Genomic DNA, 18,574 nt, shown 5'->3' on the forward strand with positions numbered 1-18,574 from the left:
GGCAGCTAACTTTTACCAGAATGAAAGCACCCCACACAGATCCCAGTGCCTGAAGGTCACTGGTGTCAGCAGATGCAATAACCCCCATCACTGGTGCCAGGAGACACAACAGTAACCCCCAACACAAGTGCAAACTCAGTGGGACACAGAGAGTGGTCCAACAGATAGTACCCCACTACCATTCTACCTAAATGATGCCCAATGGGTTACGAGCTGGGCATTAAGGCTTTAGACTGTAAACAAACATGTCCCAATTACACCTGTATCTCAGAAATTGTCTTAGGGATACAGGGGGTCCCCTAGTTACAAACATCCGACTTACAAATGACTCCTACTTACAAACGGAGGGAGACAACAGGAAGTGAGAGGAAATCTCTCCCTAGGAATGGAAATTCACTCCTTCACATACATACATACACACACACTATATATATATATATATATATATATATATATATATATATATATATATATATATATATATATGCTTTGGGATTAGGACTGTGGGAGCTAGACAGACTTTTATCAGCACTGTTAATCCATTGGTTTCTGTGGAGTGCTGACCTCAAGCGGTTAACACAAGACAGAGAGACTGTCTTATTGATGCTGAAAGGATCCCACCCTTTGTGAGTAGTATTTTGTTAAAATCAATAAAAAGGTATGATATGGGGTTTTTTTTTTTTTTTTAGTTCAGGGGTGTTGAGCATTTTTAAAGTGGGTCCACATTAGTTAGAACTGTATTTAAAAGGGAACAGCAGCCCCCCTTTTTTTTTTTGGAACAAAATATAAAGTCTTAGCAACTCAAGGTTTCCCCATGCAGGGCTTTCAGCTTCACCCAGAAACACAGTTAATACAATATGCTAAGCTACCTGACTCACCTGTCGGCAGCACCATGGGCTCTTCAGGCTCAGCCTATGCTTGCAGCATCTCATTGCACAGCTCCACTCCTGGCCTCTGGAAAGGGTTCTTCCAGCACCCTGGGGGCTCTCCTACTCTTAAGACTTATAGATCCTCCTGAACTTTCTAGTTGCCTCAGTTTTTTTGGTTGACTGCCAACTTGCTTAGTTGTCCCATGCTCTGGACTCAAGGTGCCCAGGATTGTGTACTCCAGCCAGCCTTCATTTACCTTGGCAGGGGTGGATATGCTTTACCATGCCTCCACCCCCTGCCATCTGTCTATAGCATCACACACTGTGGCTGTACGCTTATAACTTCTTTTTCAGCCAGACTGCCCTTCCCGGGACCGCCAACTCTCTATACCCAATTACCAGATTTCAGTCCATCATGTTTATTAGTTCCCCTGAGTCGCCGTGGGAGACCCCCCTTGGTGGCAACGCCCCGCACTCGGTGCCTGCCAGGACATGGATACCTTCCTGATGAAGCGGCTATTGACCGCAAAACTAGTCGAGTTGATATCTATGACCAATTGTGCCACTGCTATTCTCCCCTTTTTGGGGTTATTGTGGTGATACATATGAAATGTCATCATGTTTTTAACTTGTAACTGACCATTATCTATGCATCAATAAAACTTTTTATTTATAGAATTTTTATATTTGTACATCTGTCATATATTTAAACTTTATTGTCCTACTGTACCGTGATAGTCCAATTGCCCCCATGTCCTTGTGGTAGCCTCGTTGGGGAACAGGCTCCCAACCCTTCTCTGTAGATTCCTGGATGATGGTACAAGTTTCTTTATCTTCAGTAATTAATCATAGAGGCCACGCTCTTTCTTAAACTCCAGGTCCTGATCTGGGATTACAAAACCCTGAGGAAGCTTAAAGCAGAGCTCCACCCAAAAGGGGGAGCTCCACTCATCTGCGTCCTACCCCTCTCCGGTGCCACATTTGGCACCTTGTGGAGGGGGAACAGGTACCTGGTTTGACAGGTACCCACTCTCATTTCCTGCTGAGTTCGCCGTGGCAAACTCAGCTGGAAGTTCGGCCCTCGCTGCAGCCGGCCCATTGAAGATTTGCACATGCGCAGTAGGAAACCGGCTATGAAGCCGTAAGGTTTCTTTACCGATTTCCCTTACTGTAGATTTAGGTGCCAGCACCCGAGAGCCGATTCAAGAATTGGCTTAGGCAAGGACACAGCGGGATCCCTGAATAGGTAAGTGTCCTAATAATAAAAGTCAGCAGCTGCAGGGTTTTTTTTAAATACTTACCTGTAAAATCTTTGTGTTTGAGTACATAATCAGAGCAGGTCATAATCTTAACTATCTGGGTTATGCGTCATCTATAGGTGAATGGACACTGGAAGATCAATTAAGAAATAAAATCTCAGAAAAAGGGGATGTACTCAAAGAAATGGATTTTACAGGTAAGTATATATTAAAAAAAAAATCAAATTTTCTTTATCGTACATCACAGGACACAGAGCAGGTTATAATCAATACTATCTGGGGTTTACCAGAGCAATACCCATGAGGGGAGGGAGACAATCACAGAAACCGCCACCAGAGAAAAACCTATTCTGCCGCCTGTAACACACTGTGGCCAAAGGCAGTATCCTCTGTGGTTCTGACATCCCCAGGTAACACTCTGTGAGTCTATGAAACAAAGAATCAGTAGCGGCCTCTCAAACCTGAGCTACTAACGCCTGATGGTGGATAGCCCAAGATGCGCCCACACACCTGGTAGAGAGAGCTCTCTCCAGAAAGGGTGGGACTTTGCCCTTTCAAACTATAGGCTTAAATGGATTACCTAGCGGATCCAATGAGAAATAGTTGACCTGGATGCCACCTGCCCTTCTTGGGCTTTTTTGGCAGCACAGACTGGGATTGCTGACCTGTGCCGACAATTCAAATAAATCCTGACTGCCTGAACTACATCCAGAGTATGCAGGGATCTTTCCCCTGCCAACTGTGGACTAGAAGGCTGGAAACTGTCCTGATTCAAATGAAAACTAGAAACCACTCTAGGCAAAAAAAGATGGATAAGGACGCAACATCACCTTATGATGCAAGACCAAGAACAGTTCCTTACATAAAAAAGCCACCAGCTGACACCCTTCTTGCCGAAGCGATAGTAACCAAAGAAGCCATCTTCCAAGCCAGAGGTCTAACGGAGTTTCTCGAATTGGTTTAAAAAATAAGGGTGGCCTGACAGGTGGGACTGTCTGCGTTACACCCTGCACGAAGTATGAATCAAGGAGTGAGAAAACAGTCTCTGGAAAAAATACATTTTTTTGGTCTGGCCGGACCGCAAGTGTTCAAGGAGCATCCACTGCCAGATTGACCATGTTGGCGTACCAAGCCCTCCTTGGCTAGGCCGGCTAACAATATTATCAGGGTTACCAGCACCCGCATTCCTTGCAAAAGATGCAGCAGCAGTCAAATCAGGGAGAAGGTGTAGATTAGTGAGAAGTGAACCCTAAGGTGTTACCAGTACATCTACCCATATTGCCAGTGGGACTCTCATCCCGGACACAACCTATCCAACTTGTTGTAGAACCTAGAATCTAGTAGATCCACCTCCATAGTTCCCCAATGCTGGCAGATTGACGAGAACCTCTCAGGATGCAGACCACAGACCCAGAATTAGTCGCTGACAAATGGGAAAAAAAACACAAAACCCTGCCATCTTCTATGCCTAGAATATGTAATGCAGCCAGCCATCAACAGAATGTGAACCACAGTAGTGTCATTGTCTGCCTGAACACTGACCAGAAACCTGTGCAACCGGTTCATCCAATAATCCAGAGCAAGGTGTACTGCCCGAAAGAATATGCATCAAGACACTGATTGGCAGTAACCAGGGAGACTGCCATCAGTGGTTACTATCTTCCATATCCCTGGAAGGAAAAAATTCCCCTTTTCCAGATTCCGAACAACAAACCACCAATTCAAGTTCTGCCAAACCCCAGGGACAGAACTCTCTGGGAATCCAATGCTTGGACCTTCATGTTCCAGATAGAGAGAACGTTCCTCTACCAAAGACCTGGAGTGGAACTGCACATAGGAAATAGCTTCAACATAGCTACCATTTCCTCATGCAGAGATGTATGGAAGGATACCTTTTGCTTCTTATATTTTACTTTAAGGCTGGAAAAGACTGCTCCCTGAGCAAAAGATTATTGAGGTATCCTGAGATTGACACCCCCTGCATCCTCAGCAAGTCCAGCCCCAGGGCTAGAAGCTTTGTGAACCCTCAGAGAGCTGTGGTCAGCCTGAAGAGCAGTGTCACAAAATGAAAATGGCGATTTTTTACTGCAATCACAGAAATTCTTTGATGAGCCTGGAAAAACATATGACGAGATGTCTCATTAAATAACATGGACACCCAAAATCTACCACTTGCAGAAAGGCCATCACTGAATGGACTGATCCCCTCTGAAACAGTACACTTAGGCCAGGTTCACACTGTAACCCACTGCGGATTGCACAGGAGCGCTGTGCATCCCTGTTCCCCTTTCAGGGATGAATCAGGGCCGATTCTATGCCTGAATTCGGCCCTGAAACGGAGCCAAAGACTCACAGCGTTTCTGTGCAGTGCGCTCCGCAGCTGCCCCGGAGATATGTAAACTGGCTCCATAGGGAGCCAGTCACATTCTCCTATGCAAATTGGATGCGCATTTTTTCCAGAAAGAGCATATTCTGGGACATTCCCACCAAATGTAGGCTATTGTTCCCGTTAGTTGACATCCTCTGAAGGACAGGGGGTCAGCTGAGATATACATAGAGGATAATCTGATGGGAGTGTAGTACCACCTAGAGATCACTTTCAGACTGGCCTCTGTGAGGGATGTATTTAAAATGCCCTTAAAGGATTTAAAGCATGCCGTCTTCCAGTTCTCCAGGTCCCAACTGAATCTGAGGTCCGCTTCCCATCTAGTCATGAAAGGAGATTTGGAGTCCGGGAGGCACTAGTGACAAGTAAATGATCGAGAGCCCTCACCTCTGCTCCAATCCCTGTCCACACCATACACCATACACACCACACATTCATATGTCGTGTACCTAGGCGGAAGTGGTCTTTTCGACCATATAGAGTGTAAAAAGTGTGAAATTTGTTTGAATCTGAAGTATTCTGAGGCGGTAATTCCAACTTATAAATGCAATGCTTGAGGGATAGAGGGCCTGAAGGGGAGTAAAAATGTCCGATTCGGTACAGTCCTTTGTCCAACCACCATTTAAATGCTAAAATGTTCAGGCCTTGGGGAAACTCAGGGTTATTGAACAAATGGGATAGTGGTTTGCTAGCCGAGGTTAGGGCCTTAGACTTGCGTAAATGGTCCCATAGGGCTAGGGAGTGAGATAGGGTTGGTGCCATTATCGGTGGATGGGATTTTGGAGGGCACCACATTAAAAAGTCTATAATGTGGTGGGGTACTGCTTGCCTTTCAATTTGGACCCAATCCGGTTTTTCATATCTGGAATATATTATTGAGATCTGTGCTAATCTAGCTGCAAAATAGCATTGAAGTAATTTTGGAAGACCTAAGCCCCCTTTTTCCTATGACAGTACAGAGAGCTTTGTGGTATTCTGTAACCTCCCTTGCCCCATATGAATTTAAGATTCCTACTCTGAAAGGCTTGAATGTGGCCCCTTTTGATTGGGATGGTCAGGGAGCGAAACAGATATGGGAGTTTGGGAAGTAAAGTCATCTTTATAGAGTTTATCTGTCCTATCCAGGATAGGTTGTGCTTGGTCCAGGCCTTTAGCTCTAATTCTAGTTTATGTCCCCCATTATTTTGGCTGCCGTTGCGGCTAAACCTCCTTCTAGGAGAGCTGACAGTTTGTTATATAGATCTGTCGCATTGAAGCTATGATCTTGGGGGTGAAGGCTTGGTGTGGAGAAGTCAGGGTAGTTAGGCCTGCCAGGCCCTGCAGGGGAGAAAGCCCGGTCTGCAATGGTGTGGCTGATGAGTGATTCTGTGTAGGTAGGTGAGGGAGTTATGGCCTGCTGGCAGTTCCCAAGGATAACGGGGTGTATGTTAGCGTGGCTGGGGTGAGCACTTGCCTTAGTTCCATGGCTCCGTCCATGCTGGGAGCATGAGGCTGAGTGCCTGCAGCGGCCGCCATCTTGGTACTGGGCTCTGGTGGATGCCTCGAATTGCGGACCTAAATCTCAGCGTGTGGTCGAGTTGCTCATTCTCTGGTGAAAAAGGAAAAAAAGAGTAGATATGCCGATCCTGCAGGATCTCCCAAATCTATGGATAGTGTAGGACCCACTAATCATGGGGTACTTTGTCGCAGAAATATCCCCTCCTTAATGTATACATTCCAGAGTGTGGCTGGTTTTCCCTGACAGGCGGTGGTTGCAGTTCATCTTTCCTGGTTTAGGCTACATGGACATTTAATATCTTTAACAGTCTACATTAAGGACGGAGTTATCCTGCATTGCTACACAGTGGCATATACTGTGGATGTGTGAGACCCCAAGAGGGGGTGAAGGATCTGGTGAGTGCAGTCACTATAGGAGCACGAATAAGGCAAGCACCAAATGTTTATTCATTGAGAAGCCCACCAGTGTCCAAACGGATCCTCTCACCAGCACAAAAGCACCTTAGAAATCAACTGTATACTGTATATCAGTCAGATATCCACCGGTTTATTCACACCTGCACTTTGTTTTTGCACTATTGATCCTACTTTGTATATATCGTTTATATGGTTTTGCAAATGCATAGTAACGACTAGGAATTATTGCACTTTATTTGTATTTATTTATGTTACATACAAAACAAGTGGGGTTGTTTTACACATTGCACTTTCATATTGGGTCAGGTATATAGCCTGACACTCATTCACACTCAGGAGTTTATATTTGGTTTCACATTAATGTGCACAGCTTTACTGTGCATTTGTTTTTTGGTTAAGAAGACACCCACTCAATAGGAACTATCAACATAATTTCTCTTCCCCACCTTAAATATCTTCCTCCCATTCAAGGGAGCAGCATACACCTGAACCCATCAGGTCTGGAACGGCGCCATATCTACTCTTTTTTTCCTTTTTCAACATTATACTCCACCTAGTGGAAGTAATTGGTAGAGGCAGCAGTTCCAACATATATTTTCGAATCTCTATAGTACATATTCCATAGCACGGGTATTCTTCCTTTTTCTTCATCTTGCTCATTCTCTGGTGTTCGCTGGTGGTTCTGGTGGCGGGACCGCTTGTTGATACCTTTCCTGGGGCGTGCTGTGCGGAGCTTGGTCTGGGGAGGCGCGGAGGTCCGGACTCAAACGGCCATCTTGGATCTCTCGCGCATGCGCCTCTACTACAGCCAACTTTTAAAGATTTTTCTCTCCTACCTATCCAATGGAAGGTAGGTACCATCCATTCTGGCTGACAGCTTTTTCAAATGGATCAGGTTGAAGTCCATGATTATCAGTAGAGCCGTTCTGGACTTCTCAAGTATGCTCTAACAGCACATGTAGCACATAAGTAGCCACCACCTTACAGACACTGGTGAAAAAAACGGAGGTAATTCCTGTATAGGAGGGGTTATATAGGGGAGGACTTCCCGTTTGATCTGTCAGTGTCCATTCACCTATAGGTGGCGCATAACCCATCTAGTTAAGATTATAACCTGCTCAGCGTCCCGTGATGTACGATAAAGAGAGAGAATGTTTATGTGAGCTTTTAGATAATGCTTTGAGCTGAAAAAAAAAAAAAAGGACTATCTATACATACAAGTCAATGCTAGCCAGATTTGGCCAAAATCTTAATAAACTAACCATCAAGCAATAAGACAATGTGAATTAGTATTGAAATAATGTTTCCACATACAAAACTAACACTGTGTGCAATCATTTGGTTACCTTAACCACTTAACAACCGGCCCATAGCCGAATGACGGCTGCAGGGCGGTTGCTTAACTCTGGGAGGACGTCATATGACGTCCTCCCAGAATTCCCTCTCGCGCGCCCCCAGGGGCACGCACCCGAACACATCCGTGACCGGCGGGTCCGGAGGACCCGGCGCATCACAGATCCCGGTAAATGCCCGCTGATCGTGGCCGTTTACCATGTGATCGCTCCGTCGAATGATGGAAAGATCACATGTAAACAAACCGGGGTCATCTAATGACGCCGGTTCCTCTCCTCCCCTCCTGTGTACCGATCGGTACACTGTGAACGGAGAGGGGGATGGATGGATGGCTGCAGCGCTGTGGGCTGGATGTGTAGTGCCCACAGCGCTGCACAGTGACATCCAGCCATCCATCCATGCCCAGCCATCCCTCACTACTCTGCAATGCCCTGCTATGCCCCGCAATACTCTGCTATGCCCCGCAATACCCCGCCATACTCTGCAATACCCCGCCATACTCTGCAATACTCGGTGATACCCAGTCATACTCGGCAATACCCTGCAATACCCTGCCATACTCAGCCATACCCAGTCATGCTCAGCCATACTCTGCAATACCCCACCATACCCTGCAATACCCCACCATACCCTGCAATACCCCACCATACCCTGCAATACCCCGCCATGCTCGGCCGTACTCAGCCTCTGTTTGTGGCCAGGCTGTGGAAGTCTCACATATGTGGTATCGCCGTACTCAGGAGGAGTAGGAGAATCTATTTTGGGGTGTCATTTTTGGTATGTACATGCTATGTGTTAGAAATATTGTATAAATGGACAACTTTGTGTAAAAAAAAAAAAAATGCGTTTTAACCACTTCCCGCCCGCCGGCTGTCATACAACATCCTTGACTTTGTACGGGGATATCTGAATGATGGGTGCAGCTACAGGCATCATTCAGATATCAGCTTTTTCAGCCGGCGATTCCCTACTCCATAAGAATGATCATAGTGGCTGTTCCACTGCTTGATCATTCTTATGGGAGGCGAGAGGGGATGTCCCCCCCTCCCGCCGCCCTCCGGTGCTTCTACCGACTCACCGCTACGATCGAAGCCAGGATCTTTTTTTTTTTTTTTTTTTATTTCAGGCTCCCCAGCCCAGAGGTGAGATGTGGGGTCTTCTTGACCCCATATCTCACTGTAAAGAGGACCTGTCATGCCATATTCCTATTACAAGGGATGTTTACATTACTTGTAATAGGAATAAAAGTGGTCAAAAAAATTTGCATGCAGAAGCGAACGCATACGTAAGTCCCGCCCACATATGAAAACGGTGTTCAAACCACACATGTGAGGTATCGCTGCGATTGGTAGAGCGAGAGCAATAATTTTGGCCCTAGACCTCCTCTATAACTCAAAACATGTAACCAGTAAAAAATTTTAAAGCGTCGCCTATGGGGATTTTTGAGTAGCGAAGTTTGGCGCCATTCCACAAGCGCGTGCAATTTTGAAAGGTTACATGTTGGGTATCTATTTACTCTGCGTAACTTCATCTTTCACATTATGCAAAAACATTGGACTAACTTTACTGTTTTGGTTTTTTAAAGCACAAAACTTTTTTTTTTTTCCAAAAAAAAGGCGTTAAAAAAATTGCTGCGCAAATACCGTGCGAGATAAAAAGTTGCAATGACCACCATTGTATTCTCTAGGGCCTTTGCTAAAAAAACATATATAAAGTTTTGGGGTTCTATGTAATTTTCTAGCTAATAAATGATGATTTTTACATGTAGGAGAGAAATGTCAGAATTGGCCTGGGTGCTCCAGAACGCCTAAAGGTGCTCCCTGCATGTTGGGTCTCTGTATGTGGCCACGCTGTGTAAAAGTCTCACACATGTGGTATCACCGTACTCGGGAGTAATAGCAGAATGTGTTTTGGGGTGTAATTTGTGGTATGCATATGCGGTGTGTGAGAAATAACCTGCTAATATGACAATTTTGTGGAAAAAAAAAAAAAAACTTGATTTTGCAAAGAATTGTGGGAAAAAATGACAAGTTCAAAAAACTCACCATGCATCTTTCTAAATACCTTGGAATGTCTTCTTTCCAAAAAGGGGTCATTTGGGGGGTATTTGTACTTTTCTGGCATGTAAGGGTCTCAAGACACGAGATAGGCCGTCAGTACTTCAGGTGTGACCAATTTTCAGATATTGGCACCATAGCTTGTGGACTCTATAACTTTCACAAAGACCAAATAATATCCACCGATTTGGGTTATTTTTACCAAAGATATGTAGCAGTATAAATTTTGGCCAAAATATATGAAAAAAAAATTACTAGTTTGCAAAATTTTATAACAGAAATGAAGAAAAATGCATTTTTTTTTACAGATTTTGCAGTCTTTTTTCTTTTATAGCGCAAAAAATAAAGAACCCAGCGGTGATTAAATACCACCAAAAGAGAGCTCTATTTGTGTGAAAAAAAGGACAAAAATTTCATATAGATACAGTGTTGCATGACTGAGTAATTGTCATTCAAAATGTGAGAGCACCAAAAGCTGAAAACTGGTCTGGTTATTAAGGGGGTTTAAGTGCCCAGTGGTCAAGTGGTTAAAAACAAATGTGTGAGAGGATTATTCAACAGAAATTGCCAAAAAAATACCAAGTCTATAGACGTACCGGTACTTCTTGGGCATACACCACTATGAAACATCCTTCATTGATGAACTTTCAAATCAAAACTGTCTAGTTATTCAGACTGCTAACTAATGTCTATTGGTAGCCAAAAAGTGTATTAATTCAGTTTATCCTGAAAACAATCTGCAATTTCTGTTTTGAGAAGTGTATATACAACTGGATTCCCCAGCAAACAAAAGAACAATGAACTTTTTCTTGAGGGGTCAACTAACAAGCTGAACAAGTTGAAAGAATACATAACCATTTCCATGACTATTTTCTAAAAGGTGATAAGGTCAAATATAAATCCAAGCCTCTGGGGAGAATCATCATAATTTCTTGCAATGTGTAATTTACACACGAGACAAACCATTGGAAAAAATCATTAATACAGGTAAATTTTATATTTATCAATTTTTTCCATTTTTATATGCTGAAAATGTTGCCCATATGTAATAAAGTGCAACCCAATGTGATAATACATACCTCTATCACAATTTAAAATACATACACATCCTGAGAAAAAGAATAATTTTTAGCTCATGAAAGCTCATTTTACTATCAAGTAACACTAGATATTAATTTAGCTGTACCCTATCCTTGAAGTGGTTGTAATCCTGCACATATACCCAGTGAAGTGAACAGCCCCAGAGGATACACAGGGATGGAACAAATCCTCCTACAAAGGTTTTGCTTGTATATCTGCTGTCTTCTCTTCCCTACACCCCTTCAAAAGGGCAGACAAGTGTTAAAATCTTTCTTCGTCTGTAAGGAACACAGAAGAAGGGGCGGGGAGGCTACAGTAACAGTGTGAGAGCTGATTGGTGGAACGGCACACACCTCCCTTCACAACACAGAAGAATTATGTTTTCAGAAGTGACTCCTACTGATAACAGAGAAAAGAAGCACCAGAGAGAAACACACTTAGAGCTTTGGAGATAGACAAGTAAACACTACAGATAGATGTGCTTTGCTCAGATTCCATGACTGAGGTTTACAACCACATGTCTCTAATGCTCCATTGTCATCTAACACAATGGGGTTGATTTACTAAAAAGTGGAGAGTGCAAAATCTGGTGCAGCTCTACACAGAAACCAATCAGATTCCAGTTTTTTTTTTTTGTCAAAGATTAATTGAACAAGCGGAAGTTAGAAGCGGATTGGCTACCATGCACAGCTGCACCAAAATTTTGTAAATAAACCCCAATGTCTAAGCATGTTGCTATGCAAAAAAGAAAAAAAAAAAAATCTATTGTAGATTGTTTAGATCAGGGGTCAGCAAGCCCTCAACCCAGATCTACCAGTCGACTGTGGGAAACCAACAAGTAGATGGGGAACACGGTCATGCATTGTCGGTCACCCCACCCCCACCCCCACCCCCCCACTGCAGAGCGGAGAGCAGAACATATCACAGTACTGTGATTGGGACAGAGGGGCAAAGGACACATTTTGGGAGGGGGGGGGGGGGGTGATGTGAAGGGGGGCACAGGAAGTTGATAGAGGGGAAGGGGCCAGCAGAGGACACTACAGTGGGAGGGTGATGTGAAGGCGGGGCTGGGGATACTGCTTTAGGGGGGCATAGGAAACTGCTATGGGGGAAGGCAGAGGACACTGCTATGCGTGGCTCAGGAAACTACAGTGTGTGGGGGGAGGGGGGTGATGTGAAGGGGGCAGAAGACACTGCTATGTGGGGGGAAAAGCAGAGGACACTACAGTGGGGGGGGGGGGGGGCAGCAGTGGACGCTACAGTGGGTGGGCAAAGGACACTATGCAGTATTTTTATTGGGGGTTCAATAGTTGTCCAGGTAGATCTCAACCTCTGAAAGGTTGCCTACCCTTGGTTTAGATGTATTTTCTCTGTCATGAGATCACAATAGCCCATGCAATGAGTGAATAGGGGGCGTGTACTTTCTCTGACATGGTGTCATTTATGTAATAAATATTTACATAACAGCCTCTTAATGTTTACCAATTAATGGCAAAGTACAGAATTGTATGAATTCAAGTGCTTACATGGAAGGTTTTTGGGTTACTTTAAGGCTTCATGTACACTGGACGGTTTTACAACCTCTGATTGATTTAACTTGACAGATAGTAACCGACGTTTAAAACGTCCTTTTTGCCGCGTTTGCATTTAGAAGCGTTTTTTAAAGAGGGGTTTAAAAAAAAAAAAAAAAAAAGAAATGAAGAACGCCTGTAAACGAAATGCGGCTAAACGCGAGTTACCGCGTTTAGCGCTTGAAATGCCTGTAAACTCAGCTTCTGAATGCAATTTTTTGCGTTCCAAAAAATGCCTCTAAACTCAACTGCCTAGAAACGACTGTAAATGACCCTGTGTACATGTACTGATAAGATAACCGAGGAGAGTTCAGGGGCAGTTGAAAAAAATGCCCAACTGTTCCTAAACATCCGTTTAGCAGCAGCAGTGTACATGAGGCCTTAAGGATAAGTTCACCTTTTTTTTTAAAAAAAAAATATTAAATGCACATCTTTCCTAATAAAAAAAAAAAAAAAAAAAAAAAAAAAAAAAAAAGGAATGTGCATTTTTTTTTTTTTTTTTTTTTTTTTGGGAGCTTGGAAAGCATTGTACCCATGGTCAGTAGATCATGGGTGCTATGCAGGGCTCTTGCAGACTGTGTGCAAGCCGTTTGGCCATCGTACAGCCAAACAGTTACACACTAGCAGGAAGCATCAATGAACTACCACAGCACTCAAAAGCGTTGTGGTAGTTCTAGGGCTGGGGAAAAAAATCGATTTAAATCTTGAATCGAGTTGAGAGGTCAAATCGATTCAAAATTTAAACAAATCGATTTTTTTTTTTTTTTACCACGCCGGTCCTTTGGCGCTGCGGGCATGAGTTTTTAGGCGAGGCTGCGGCTTCGGCCTAGCCGCGGCCTCGCCTAGAAACTCATGCCCGCAGCGCCAAAGGACTGGCGCTGACACCGCGCCGGTCCTGAGGAGCTGCGGGCAAGAAGTTTTTAGGTGAGGCCGTGGCTTCGGCCTAGTCTGCGAGGCCGGACGCCGCGGACTAGGCCGAAGCCGCAGCCTCGCCTAAAAGCTCATGCCCGCAGCGCCTCAGGACCGGAGCGGTTTCCAGAGAAAAAATAAACTCCATTTGAATTGTGAATCGAGTTTTTTTTAAGAGAATCGAAGATTTTGTTTTTTAAGAAAATCTCCCAGCCCTAGGTAGTTCATTGAGAACTGCAAGCCGGCAGCTCCAAAGGCTGCCGGACCTTGTAGTTTTCTATTCACAGGACGCTGACGTGGCCAGGTGGGACTAGCTATCGAGGCCTGCTAAACCCACAAGCTCTACTTTCTACAGCCATAGCTTCCAGCCAAGCTTAGAGAGAGTATCACCTCTCCAGGTGGGTAAGATCAAAGTAAAAGGCATCTCCTTCAGTCTAGAAGTCCAGGTGCTGGCAATGCTGTAGCAGTTAGACATCAAAGAAATCCTAGACAGCCGCACTCCAAAAATATTTGCCTTTATTCAATAAAGTGTCATCCAAAATACAGGTCACAGCAAAGTGGAACAAAGCTTACGCGTTTCGCACTACACAGAGTGCTGCTGTCGTAGCTGAGCGTGCTGTGATCACCGAGTCACTGAGACTCGGCTGATCACCGATCCGAGTAAGGGGCCGGTCCCGGCCCCTTACCATGTGATCAGCTGTCAGCCAATGACAGCTGATCACATGATGTAAACAAAAGATCGGTAATCGTTTTTATTTTTTCTACTCACGCTGATAGCGTGAGTAGAAAAAAAAGCCGATCACCGGCTCAGATGAGAGGGACAAAGGTCCCGAAGTGGAAGAGGCACATCTGCCTCATCTTTGCCAGCTAACAGTGCCACCTAACAGTGCCCACAAGTGCCACCGAACAGTGCCCACAAGTGCCACCGAACAGTGCCCACCAGTAGTGCCAATCAGTGCCACCTAGCAGTGCTGCCTATCAGTGCCCATTATTGCCACCCATCACTGCCACCCATCACTGCCGCCTATCAGTGCCCATCAGTGCCGCCTCATCAGCGTACATCAATGAAGGAGAAAAATTACCTGTTTTCATTTTTTTTATAACAAAATATAAAAATTTTTTTTTTTTCAATTCAGTCTTTTTACATTTTTTTTTTAACAAAAAATAAAAACCGCAGAGGTGATCAAATACCACCAAAAGAAAGCTCTATTTGTGGGGAAAAAAATTATAAAAATTTAACTTGGGTACAGTGTAGTATGACCGCACAATTGTCATTCAAAGTGCGTCTGCGCTGAAAGCTGAAAATTGGTCTGGATAGGAGGGGGGTTTAAGTGCCCAGTAAGCAAGTGGTTAAAGGTCATACCTAAAGGTTGTGTGTGCTCTCCAAGTTTGTCAGAAAATGAGGTAGAGTGGGTGACCCTCGCTGCCTAGATGTTCGCTCGCACTCAGGGACGGCCCGTTTTTCAGTGTGTTTTCAGGTTGCAGAAACTCACTAAAACCCATTTAACATGGTTTCCTATGGGTCATGTTCACATCTCTGCGTTTCTGATGCATTTCTGCTGTGTTTTTGCAGATTTCTCCTGCAAGACAACAGACACCTCCCAAAATGCTTCAAAAACAAAAAAAACACTCTGCGAAACGTATCAACAGCAACCTGCATAGGTGTGAATCAGGCCTGACCATCTCTAACCAATATTTTGGTAAAGTATTGGAAAGGGGTACATTAAGAAAGTGGATTTGCCTTTAAGTGAACATTTACTGCAAATGTATCTTCCTGGTGCAAGTATTTTAAATGAAAGATTGATTCCTCTGCAGTGAATGTTTGGCGATTGTCACATTCACTGCTTTATAAATATGCCACTATGTCGTTTGCATAGTACTGTGTATAAAAGGAGGGGGCAACAAAAATTTCTCAGCTATTCCAACAAAAATAACAAGCAATAAATACAGCATAACTGTTCTAAAGTTGAATTCACAGACCAAATACATGGAATCAGCTAAGGATAAATCTTCCACACTTATTCATATAATTATATACATCCCACCTGGACAAAACACAATGCCATGAGCTGTAAATACAGCTTTAGCAGGCTACATCTTAAGTGGAAATATACTCTCGGCTCCAGTGATGCGGCGTCCCCAAGCTTGGCTGCTGACATTTTCCCTGGCTTCAATACTTTCATATATTCGTTCACATTATATTTGGCCATGACATTCTAAGTATCACTTGCATTTTTTTTTTGACTAAGCAGCTTTTTTCGTTCAATCCAGCAGGCTGAATGAAAAAACAAAACCCTGGAGAGATTGCTGTACTAACACAAGCAATGTTAGCGCGGTGATCTACCCAGCTATGCCTTTGTGTTCTGACAGGACTGCCCACCTGCAAAAACACACTGATCAGTGTTTGCGACCATTGGCTGCAATCGCTGATTAGATGCTGGTTTTTCAGCGTGTCCCTTCGGCAAAAACCAGTCGTTATGCTGCGTACACAAGGTCGGACTCTTCAACCGGACTGGTCCAACGGACCAAGTCCGGCGGACAATCCGATCGTGTGTGGGCTTCATCGGACCTTTCCAGTCGCAAATCTGACGGACTTTAGATTTGGAACATGCTTCAAATCTTTACGTTGTAACTCCGCCGGACCCAGAAATCCGCTCGTCTGTATGCTAGTCCGACGGACAAAAAACGACGCTAGGGCAGCTATTGGCTACTGGCTATCAACTTCCTTAATTTAGTCCGGTGTACGCCATCATGTACGAATCTGTCGGACTTTTGTGTGATCTTTTGTTGCTGAAAAGTCCAACCGTGTGTACACGGCATTAGACCGGCTTCTGTCAGAAACACAGATGTACACTCTGACCGAATGTCTGCCAGTTCCTGTTGAACCGTATGTACCCAGCCTTACCATGCATTGTGGTGCACTGCAGTGCACATGGATTGGCAAAGTATATTGGGTGGCCATGAAGAGGGAATGGCAGAGCTGCAACGCTCAACACAGAGTTACCACAGTTTATAGATGTAAACTGACCCTTAAAGGGGTTGTAAAGTTAATTTTTTTTTTTTAAAAATAACAAACATGTTATACTTACCTTCACTGTGCAGCTCGTTCTGCACAGAGTGGCCCCGAACTTGGTCTTCTGGGGTCCCTCGGCGGCTGTTTCAGCTCCTCCCCGCAAGCATTTACCACCTTAATGCGAGCTCCCTCGCACGGTGGTGAGTGCTTGCGGGCGCGCTCCCGTGATACAGCCGGCGGCTATAGCCGCTCGCTGTATCACTTGGCCCCGCCCCCCAGCGCGCCGCGTCATCGGATGTGATTGACAGCAGCGCGAGCCAATGGCTGCGCTGCTTTCAATCCATCCACTGCAGCCAATCAGCGACCAGGCTGAGCTGCAATGAAGATCCAGCGAAGATTCGAGGTGTCAGGTAAGTAAAACGGGGGGGCTGGGGGCGGCGGTACTGTCAAAAGTTTTTTCACCTTAATGCATAGAATGCATTAAGGTGAAAAAATTTTTACCTTTACAACCCCTTTAAGGCCTTGCTTATATGAATAGCTGAATAGTTTTACCTCCTCCCAACCACAAGTTAACATAGCCTCTGGCCATATTAGTACACCCTGATGTGGTCACTGTGCCAAAAATTATAAGACAGGTAAAGTTCAGCAGGTAGTACTGCCGCCAAATGCAATCCATTCAAGTGAATGAGGCCACACTGCAACAGAAACAGGAGGACCCAGCTAGAGAAAGGGAAACAATCTAGGTAAAGTGGAAGTACATGCAAAAACTAAAATCCCTGCATCTATATAGACACCACGGGTCTAACACTAACCTCTCTATCCCTGTAAAGAAAAAAAATTAGCATACATACCTTTTTGGAAGCCGATCTGACCCGCTCTGACCCAATCTCCAGCGGCGGAAGCTCTGCAGAGGACACGGCCGACAACGGCTGTGAAATTAACGGGATGTGGCATCACCCATAGAGTTACTATGGGGCTTCTGCTGTCGTCCATCTCCTCTGCACCCGCCTCTACAGAGAAGTCGCAGCTGACAGCTCAGCATGGTATCCAGTCGGAGCGTGTCAGATCGGCTCCCTAAGAGGAATGCATACTCGTTTTTTCTTTACAGGGATAGAGAGGTTATTGTTAGATCCCTGGTGTCTATAGATGCAGGGATTTTAGTTTTTGCATGGACTTCCACTTTAAGATTCTGTAAGAATTGTACAATACAGGACTTACAGTAGGCAGTCCAGAGATGATGCAATGCTCCCTACTAGGAGTACACAGTAATTATAGCTAGCAGCTTGCCGCTGGCAATAATCGCATGTACAATCCGACATGCTGATTGTACCCAAGTCGATCGATGGATCGGCTTGGGTACAATCAGCCTGTCCATAGGTGGTTCAAATCTCGGCCAGTGCTTTCTGAACTGGTCGATATTCGAACCATCTATGGCAGACTTAACCACTTGCTGACCACCTAACGCAGATATACTACAACAAAATGGCACAGGCAGGCAAAATCACGTACCTGGTATCGCCCCCCCCCCCCCCCCGGTGCCCGTGGCAGTCGGCTTGTCGGCTTCGTTAGGGGACCGATCCGTGCCGAGGGGGAGACCACTCATTCGTGCCACCCCCTCGCAATCGCTCCCAACAAATGAAAATCTTCCTCTACTGCTGTAATGTAAACAGCGGCAGAGGAAGCGATGTCACCTCTCCTCGTGTCGGTATTTTCCGTTCCGGCGCCAAGGAGAGAAGACATCCGAGTAAGTGCACCAACACCACACATACAGTAAAACACACTAGGCACACTTTTCACCCACCTGTACCCCCTGTCACAGTGACACCAATAGCAGTTTTTTTTTTTCCTGATTATTGCATTGGTGTCAGTTTGTGACAGTTATAAGTGGTAGGGCAGTTAGCGTTAGCCCCCTTTAGGTCTAGGGTACCCCCCTAATAAAGTTTTAACCCCTTGATCACCCTCCGTCGCCAGTGTCACTAAGTGATCGTTTTTCTGATCGCTGTATTAGTGTCACTGGTGATGCTAGTTAGGGAGATAAGTGTTTAGGTTCGCCGTCAGCATTTTATATCATCAGGGACCCCTATATACTACCTAGAAAAGGTTTTAACCACTTGATTGCCCCCTAGTTAACCCTTTCACCAGTGATCACCGTATAACTGTTAC

General features: G+C 44.8%; 1 protein-coding gene across 2 annotated transcripts in view; it reads right to left on the reverse strand.

The window, feature by feature from the left end:
• LOC141146543 (spindle assembly abnormal protein 6 homolog) overlaps positions 1–18,574 on the reverse strand; it is a 126,828-nt gene that overhangs the window by 88,519 nt on the left and 19,735 nt on the right. The gene's annotated exons all lie outside the window — the stretch shown is intronic.

Source organism: Aquarana catesbeiana, linkage group LG01, assembly GCF_042186555.1.
Source record: "Aquarana catesbeiana isolate 2022-GZ linkage group LG01, ASM4218655v1, whole genome shotgun sequence".
Taxonomy (NCBI): domain Eukaryota; kingdom Metazoa; phylum Chordata; class Amphibia; order Anura; family Ranidae; genus Aquarana; species Aquarana catesbeiana.